Raw genomic sequence first — 8,628 nt, 5'->3', positions numbered from 1 at the left:
CTGGTTTGACCTCTGGCATCGTGGTGAGAAAGTCCAGGGCAAATATTACAGACTGAATTTTGCCTCCTTCCCCCAAATCCAGGTGCTGCCGCCCTAACCTCCAGAACAGCCAACATGTGACTGTATTTCTATATAGGGTCTTTAAAATGGTAATTAAGTGAAAATGAGGTCGTTGGGGTGGGCCCTAATCCACTGTCACTGGTGTGCTTACAAAAAGAGGAAATGCGAACCCAGAGGAAGACAGAAGTGGTGCACAGAGGAAAGGCTGTGTGAAGACCCAGCAAAAAAAGCTGCCATTTACAAGCCAAGGAGAGGGGCTTCAGAAGAAATCAAAGTTGCCAGCACCTTGATTTGGAATTTTTAGCCTTCAGAACTGTGAGAAGACAAGGTTCCGTTGTTTATGCCACTCAGTCTGTGGTACCTTATTGTGGCAGCCCTAGCAAAGTAGCACAGCAAATGTTGAGTAAATTACTTGAATCCTGGGGCTCTGTGTCCTTCAAATAAATTAGGGGATGAGATTATGTGATCTGCAGGATTCTGAAACCTTATATACGCCATTTATTTTTAATGAGATCCACACTATAATGAGAACACTGTGATTCACTAGCACACACAACTGGAAGTCCAGAGGTTGGTCAGATTTCAGGGTTCTTGATTTAGTGTATGCACTGTGTTTACAAGAGCCTAAAAATTTTTTTTCATCTATTTGCCCTGCATACCACAACTGCAGGCTTTGTCCTAGGCCTCGGTCTCTCTGTGGTTATGAGATAGGCTGCCAGCAGCAGTAAAGTCAAAACCCTTCCTTATTCACAACTATCCGGGGTGGGCAGAGAAGGCCAGTACACTTATATTCCTGTTTCATTGGCCCAAATGGATTAGACCTCTCCATTTCCAACTCAGTCACTCATTTAGAATTACAGGGACAGTTATCTTTCCCTTTATGGTTTTAGTTACCTGTGGTCAACTACACAGGCACGATGAGAACACGTAAACTCCACACAGACAGTGGCCCCAGCTAGGAGGCCATTTTTTTTCTCATGGATGTTATAACAAAGTGAAGTTGAACAAAACAATATTATGCAAGGTCCTGCTCTATAGTGCAATAACATATTTGGAGAGAGAAACTACTTTCACATAACTTTTATTACATTATAATGGTTCTATTATTAGTTATTGACATTAATCTCTTACAGTGCCTAATTTATAAATTAAGTTTTACCATGGGTATGTAGGTATATGAAAAAATAGTATATACAGGGTTTGGTACTATCTGTGGTTGCAGGCCTTTACTGGGAGTCTTGGAAGGAATGTGTCCCCTGCAGACAAGAGGGGAACTGTTGTATTATGAAAGGCTTGGAGCAATAACCTGGCTGGAAAGAAGCTCGGGGAAGCAGCTGTAATGGCCACTAAAGCTGGGAGTGAATCATTTAATTTCTGGTCAGGTACGATTTCTGTATAGTCATTATGCTTACTCGGGAAAATAAGACCATAATCTGTACGTAAATTTCAAACATAATAACATTTTTGTGAATACTGAATTTAACAATGTATTGACTATAACTGTATATTTTATAGATGTCTAATCAAATATAATGATTTTATATTATCATTGTCTTTGTGCATTCAGAAACCAAGGCATTATTTTCAGGTGTCAAATATCTGAGCCCCTGAAAATCTCTTAGACCCCAGGCATTGTGCACAACGAATGAACAGACCCCAGCGCAACACGGGAACGGGATGGCAATTAAGAAAATCTAAAGTATGGTAAGCTACTGTGTTCCTGCTTGAAGGAAGACCATGTTTCCCCAGGGAAACAAAGTCCCTCTGGAAGCTAGGAAGAGGGAAGGAAAAATAGTAAAAACTTTCCGTGTATATTCAGCACCACCCAGGGAAATAAGTTCTGACCAGTAAAATCAAAGAGGTGGGTGGGCAGTACTAGAATCCCCTGTTCCTTACTAATATATCCTTCAGCATTTTTTCCAAAATTTCTTTTTGGAAAGAAAAAGAAAACCAAAGCCAGCAAGAATGAAAACAATAGCAAAACCAAAAAGAACTGGATTTTCCTCTCTGCCTTGCAAAATGGACTATCTGACTAATGAGATACAAGTGGAAGTCTGCTGAAGACCTTTGAAAAAAGTCTGCTTTTCTCCTTTCTTTTCCTTCTCACCTACCTAGAACACGGATTTATGGCTGGAGGCGCACCAGCTGTCTTGTGACTGTAAAGTGCCCGTGAAAAGAGAAGCCTCACACCAACGATGGTGAAACAGAAAGGCAGAGCAGAGCTCGGAGGCTGAGGACGTCAGGGAACTCCTGCGTCAGTCCTGGCCTGACCCTCCTGGACACAGAAGGAGCAGAAACGCCGGTTTGATCGAGGTACCTAACTCTGGTTTCTGTTGCACACAGCTGGGAGGATCCCTGTTACTGCAGAAGGCATCACTGATAGGACAACATTGCAGCTGGGCCTGAGGATCAATAGGATTTAAACATGAATTAACATGGAGAAACGTACTGCAACCTGAAGCAGTCACAGCAGAAAAGTGCAGTGGAAAATGGCACTGTGTCTTACTGTGGGAACGGGGGAGGGGCCTGTCTTGTTTATTCGTGTGCAAACATGAGAGAGACTATGAGGCTCAAAAGGCTAGACTGAGAACAGGTTTTTAAAGCAGCTCCACCAATAGAAAGATAATATGAGCCATTTGTGGGACTTAAGATTTTCTAGTAACCACATTGAGAAAGTAAAAGGAACAGATAATAGTAATGAGATCAATTACTCTAAAAACAGGTAAAACTAATTTTAACATACATTTTATTTAATTTACATATGCATGTTATTCCAACATGTAATCGATATAAAAATTCTGACACTATACCTTATATTCTTTCTTTTTAATTCAAAGTCTTTAAAATCTAGTATGTCTTTTACACTTGCAGCATCTCTCAGGTAGGACTGGCCACAGTTCACGTGTTCAATAGCCAGTGGCTAGTGGCTACCATGTTGGACAGTGAAGCCTTAAAAGTATTGAGTCTCATATTTAAAAGTGTGAACTTCACAATATGATGTATTATAGAATTGTACTCCTGACACCTATATAATTTTATTAGCCAATGTTACCCCAATAAATTCAGTTTTAAAAGTGTACATTTTAACAACAGAAGTGCAAACAGAGCCATACTTGAATTTCTAAGAAAACTCCAACATTACAGTATTGTATTTTATTTCAAAGGGTGATGGCTTATGGTTTTAGGAGACAAAACCCACAAATGTAGATTTTTAAGACAGTAACACCAGGGATCTAAAATCCGGGGTCAAGGGAATCTGCTGAGTACCCTTAATCTTAGAATGTTTCTTTCACAATAATAATTTTGGGGTATTTTTAAGGGAAAAAAAAGCAAACAGGAAATAAAATAAAATCATCTACCACATGGTCAACAAGTTAGCAAACTGTCTTCTTCAGCTTTTTAAATGTACAAATACTTCCTTCACAGTTGAGGTTATACACTCTTCTCTATTCCTAACACTATCAAAGTGCTTTCCGAAACGGCTCTACCATTTGTTATTCCTACCAGGACTGTATGAAAACTTCGGTTCCTCCACATGGTTGCCGGACCTTGGTATTGCCAGTTTTTTGTTTTATTCTTTTGCTTGAAGTGAGGAACATTGGAACAACTTGTTTTCACAGACTCTTTTAACACTTTCTAAATTCTCATGGATTTAAAAAAAAAGATTTTATTAATTTTTTTAGAGAGGGAAGGGAGGGAGAAAGAGAGGGAGAGAAACATCACTGTGTGGTTGCCTCTCACATACCCCGCACTGGGGACCTGGCCTGAAACCTAGGCATGTGCCCTGGACTGGGAATCAAGTCACAGGCCAGTACTCAACCACTGAGCCACACCAGCCAAAGCTCATGGATTTTTTTATTATGTGTATATATTAATTTTTCAATGAAAACAAAATAGTTAAAAAACAATAAAAATGTGGTGTCTGTTTCTACCATTCACGTGAGGAGTCCTAGAAGCTCTCACTGTAGAAGCGTTTAGCTAGGGTATCTCAGTTCTAGCCAGAGAGAAAGACAGTTTGTCTAGACCTGGGCTTCCGACCTGCTGCAGATTCAGGAAGGCCTGGAGCTCTTTCCTAGAAAAACACTCCAGCCTTAAATGACAGAGAGTGGGAAAGTTCCGTTGGAATCCCAGCTGCTGTGACCTGCTGTGGGATATGAGGCAGATAAGTACTCTGCGACTTACTTTCTTCGTCCGTGAAATGGGGTAAATAATATCTGTTAGTGTCTTTTTAATGACAGAGGGTGTTGTTGTGTGTGCAAGGAACAGTCCCAAGTATTTTAATTTTAATCAATATCCATTATGTTAAAGTTTTCATTTTTACACCTGCTATTTTTAACCCATTAAGCACAATACACATATATTGTTTTTATATTGTAGTTTTTCCTTTTATATATTAAGTCCTATCTTTTTATAAATCAAATGGAACACACCTTTCATCCATTCTTTGATTGATGTGCAGTTCATTCATACATTTAATGAATGAGAATTTCTTCCGTGGCCAACACCTCCTACATAGTTAAGCAGATTCCTTACCACGATTCCTTGTCCGATCAGACATTTCAAACTGCGATTATGAATTTACTGCATTTTATTCTCTCAAACACCTCAAACACAATATTCAGACTTACAAATCTCACAAATAATTTTTTTCTGAGAGCATAAGCAATTATTTATCTAATAGATTAGTCTGAAAAATTTTAATCACATTCTCTTAATCAAATATCTTTTTAAAAAATCACACATTTTTTTAAAAAGCCACAATGACCTTTAAAAAAAACTTGCTTTCAAACAATTTACCCCAATATATCATTACCTCAAAGTACCAAAAATTTTTTTAAATACTTTTTGGAGGTTTTACTCACCTACCATGGTAGGCCTGCTGAGATGACTCAGCTGAAAATGAAGCCAGTTTTTGAACTTGTGTCTTGAGCTTTCATCACATCCCACTTTGTTTCGTAATTTTAGCTATTGACTCCTAACCTGTGGCATTTTACTGACTATATGAGAATTAAAAAGTGGTAATGTTGCCCTGACCAGAGAGGCTGCATTGGTTGGACAATGACCTGCAAAGTGAAAGGTTGCCATTGGATTCCCCATCAGGACACAGGCCTGGGTTGCAGGTCCAGCCCCTGTCAGGGCACAACTGATTGATGTTTCTCTCTCACATCCATGTTCCTTTCTCTCTCTTTCTCCCTCTGCCCCCTCTCTAAAATAAGTAAAAATAATAATTACAATGATTGATATAAATAGACAGTCTTAACTAGTACTGTTCTGAACAATAGAAGTGTTCAGTTCTGCATCCTAGTCTAGAAAGGAAGTAGAGGCAGATTGCAAATCTGCAAACCAACATTGCCTTCCACTATTGGTCTTTCCCTTCCTTATACCAAAACCTGATTTTGCTCTGGGTACAGTACAGCTAAAAAACTACAATTTTCCAGCTTCCTTGCAGCTGGGTATGATCATGTGACTTCTTTCTGGCCAATCAGATGTAAGCAGACAAGATGCAACTGTAGAAATTATAAGAAGTCTCCTTGAAAGGAAGGGGCACACCCTTCAACTTCCCTTCTGTCACACGAGGCACTCCAGTAGCCATCAAGTGCCACAGACCATGGATGGAAGATACAGAAACCTGGATGTTCTAGTTCCTGATGACCGTGGAGCACCATGTTACTCCTGGACTGACCACCTATAGATTTCTTCTAAATGAAAGGGAAATTAAGTTCTATCTTGTTTAAGCTTCTGGTTTTCAAGGCTCTGTTATACACAGCCAGACTAATTCTGACATCTTATATATCTTATTGTCCCACCTTCCTCGAATAGTGGAACCCTGCATTATTAGCTAGAAAACCAAGAATGCCTTATATGTTGGATACATGGACACAGATTTTATAAAACATATTTTTAATTGTTGCCTCATTAAGGTCACAGGTTTATAAGTATTTAAATTTTTTATTATTTCACTATATGCTAATTCCTCTTTCATAAAATTCAGTTGTTTATTTAAAGAATATCCAAAATGTCACCAGGGAGCATTAAGAAGAAAAAAATAACCTGAATCAATGCTGCCTGCCCCTTGCCAAAGTCTTTGTAAAATGTAGGCCTCTCCAGGGTGCATGAGGCAAGCCCTAGGCACTCAGCCAATTTAATTGGCATCTTTGGGGACTAGCCTGTCACTCCTTAAACTAGGGGACCTCCTAGCCTTTGGCTCAACCTCCCCACACCTAACATTGCCAGATTGGCTTTCCTCACCTATTGTTCCCAAAGAAGCTTGGCAGAAATATAAAAAGTTGGAGTTTTTCTTTCATTTAGCACTTTAGATATTTGAAATTGCATGAGATGACTCAATTCCAGGAAACGTCAGGTATCCTGTGACACTTGTTCAGTAAAGTGTTGAAAAAAGACCTACTCTAGGGTTTTACTGAAAGACGTGAGCAAGCCGGTTTGTGGGGAGCAGGGACAAAATGTAACTTCGGAAGAGTGTCTCTTTCATTCCCTTTCGATTTGCAACACTGGTCTTCTTTGCCTCTCTCCTACACTGTTTCCTTGAGCCCGGCCCCTGTGTGCTTGGTCCCTGTGTGCTTGGCCCCACCACTGACTTCCCCATAGCAACTGGCTCCCACCTCCTCCAAATTCTATTTGTGAATGTGTGTGTTTAATTATAAGTCCTTTCAAATACTTTAAAGGGACTACTTATTTGATGCTTCTTAAAACTTCGATATTAAATACTATCTCCTTTACTTATCTTTTCTTCAAACTAGGCACTGTGAGGTTTATTTTACAGATGAAAAAACAAATTCAGAGGTTAAGAAACTTGCCCAGGTGGCACAAAGCAAGTATGTACTAGAGCTATTTATTAATCTCAAATTCATGCAGTTTCTCCATTGCCTCCCTCAACCATGCCAGAAAGAAACTGGGATATTAATGTCACTTGCTGCCAGAAATATAGAAAGATGGCTTTGGAATATGACAGACCTGGGTTTAATTCCACTTGGTCATTTCTGAGCTGTGTGACCATCAGCAGTATATTTAAACTCAATTCTCTCATCTGTAAAATGGGAATAATAACAGTACCTACGTAATGGGGTGGTCAAAAGAATGTGAAAAAGAACTTGGCACATGCTAGATACTGGGTGATTAGTAACAATGATGGCTTTTGAAAGTTAATTTGATCTCCAAGATCACAGCTAACTGAGTAGCTAGCATATGCCAGGCCCAGGAGTTCCAACTGCTTTTAAAATGTCATTGAAGAAATAGAAATTCATTCCTTCTACAAATGTTTATTGCGCTACTCCATGCCAACACCGTCCTGGGAATTGTGGAGCATGGTGGTGGGGGAGGAGCAGTAAATATAATGAGTTAATTATATAGTATGTTAAATGATAATACATGCTCTGGGGGAGAAAAAGTAGAGGAATGGAGGAACCGGTTGCGGTATTATACAGGAAGGTCACAACAGGCTTTATTGAGAATGTAAGATTCAGAACAAAGCTTTGAATGAGGCCAGGGAGTCAGCCAAGTTGACATCTGAGAAAAGAAAAGAGGTAGATTTACTATGACAATAGTGAAATTTAACTTTCAGGGATGCTTTCGAGGACTTGTATCTAATTTTATATCTGTGATTACTTAACAAAAGTCTATAAACTTACATACATTTTAGTATTTACCCCTGTGGAAAAGCATTTCCAACAGAGGAATCAGAGAAAAGACTCTGAGGTGAGTACCTCTGTCTTGCTCAAGGAACAGTAAGGAGACCCCTGCATGGTAGGAGCAGTGTGAGCAGAAGAGGTAGGAGGGAGGGGCAGGTCATGTAGGGCCTTGGAGGCCACTATAAGAACTTTAGCTTTGATGGGAAGCCATTGGGGGTTTTGAGCAGGGTTGTGACATAATCTAACTTAGCTTCTTTCAGAGCATTGTTTTCCCTGATGCACTGGGCAGAAACAAGGGAATGGCTGGGAGACTATGGCAATAGTCCAGGGAAGATGATGGTGGCTTGGACCAGTATGGAAGCAATGATAATGGACAAGTGGCTGGATTCTGGATATATTTTGAAGGTCAAGGCAACAGGATTTCCTGATGCATCGGTTGTGAGTTATGAAGAAGAGGGAAGAGTACTTGTAGTGACACAGCATGAGATCACCAGCTAAGTGAGCCTAGAGATAGGGAGATAGTGATGTTCTGAGGCAGGAGGTGTACTAGATTCTCAATGAGATTTTGGAAATACTAGCCTTGTATCTGATTGAAGAAATTCTTTCAGTGAAATCTCAGATTTAATTTCTTTAACATTCATTTGTAATGTAATTGGGTTTGTTCAATTAAATGCAACTAAGGTATATATGAGGCTAAACTCCTCTCCCACTTTGTGAAATTCCATTGAGATGTATTACATTAGGCCAGAGAAAAACGCATCAGAGTTGGAGTCAACAGTCAAGGATTCTAATCTCAGTTCAACAGATAATGGGACCATAATCAAGTCACTCAAACCTCCAAGTCATTGATTTCTGCATCAGTGAAATGAGAGGATTGGGACAAATGTCTCCTCCCCTTCCACATTTACATGATTCTTTTTGA

This window comes from Artibeus jamaicensis, unplaced genomic scaffold (assembly GCF_021234435.1).
Source record: "Artibeus jamaicensis isolate MK-2021 breed Jamaican fruit bat unplaced genomic scaffold, CSHL_Jam_final scaffold_474, whole genome shotgun sequence".
NCBI classification, from domain to species: domain Eukaryota; kingdom Metazoa; phylum Chordata; class Mammalia; order Chiroptera; family Phyllostomidae; genus Artibeus; species Artibeus jamaicensis.
The sequence above is the reverse complement of the archived record's forward strand: the minus strand, read 5'-3'. Positions refer to the sequence as shown.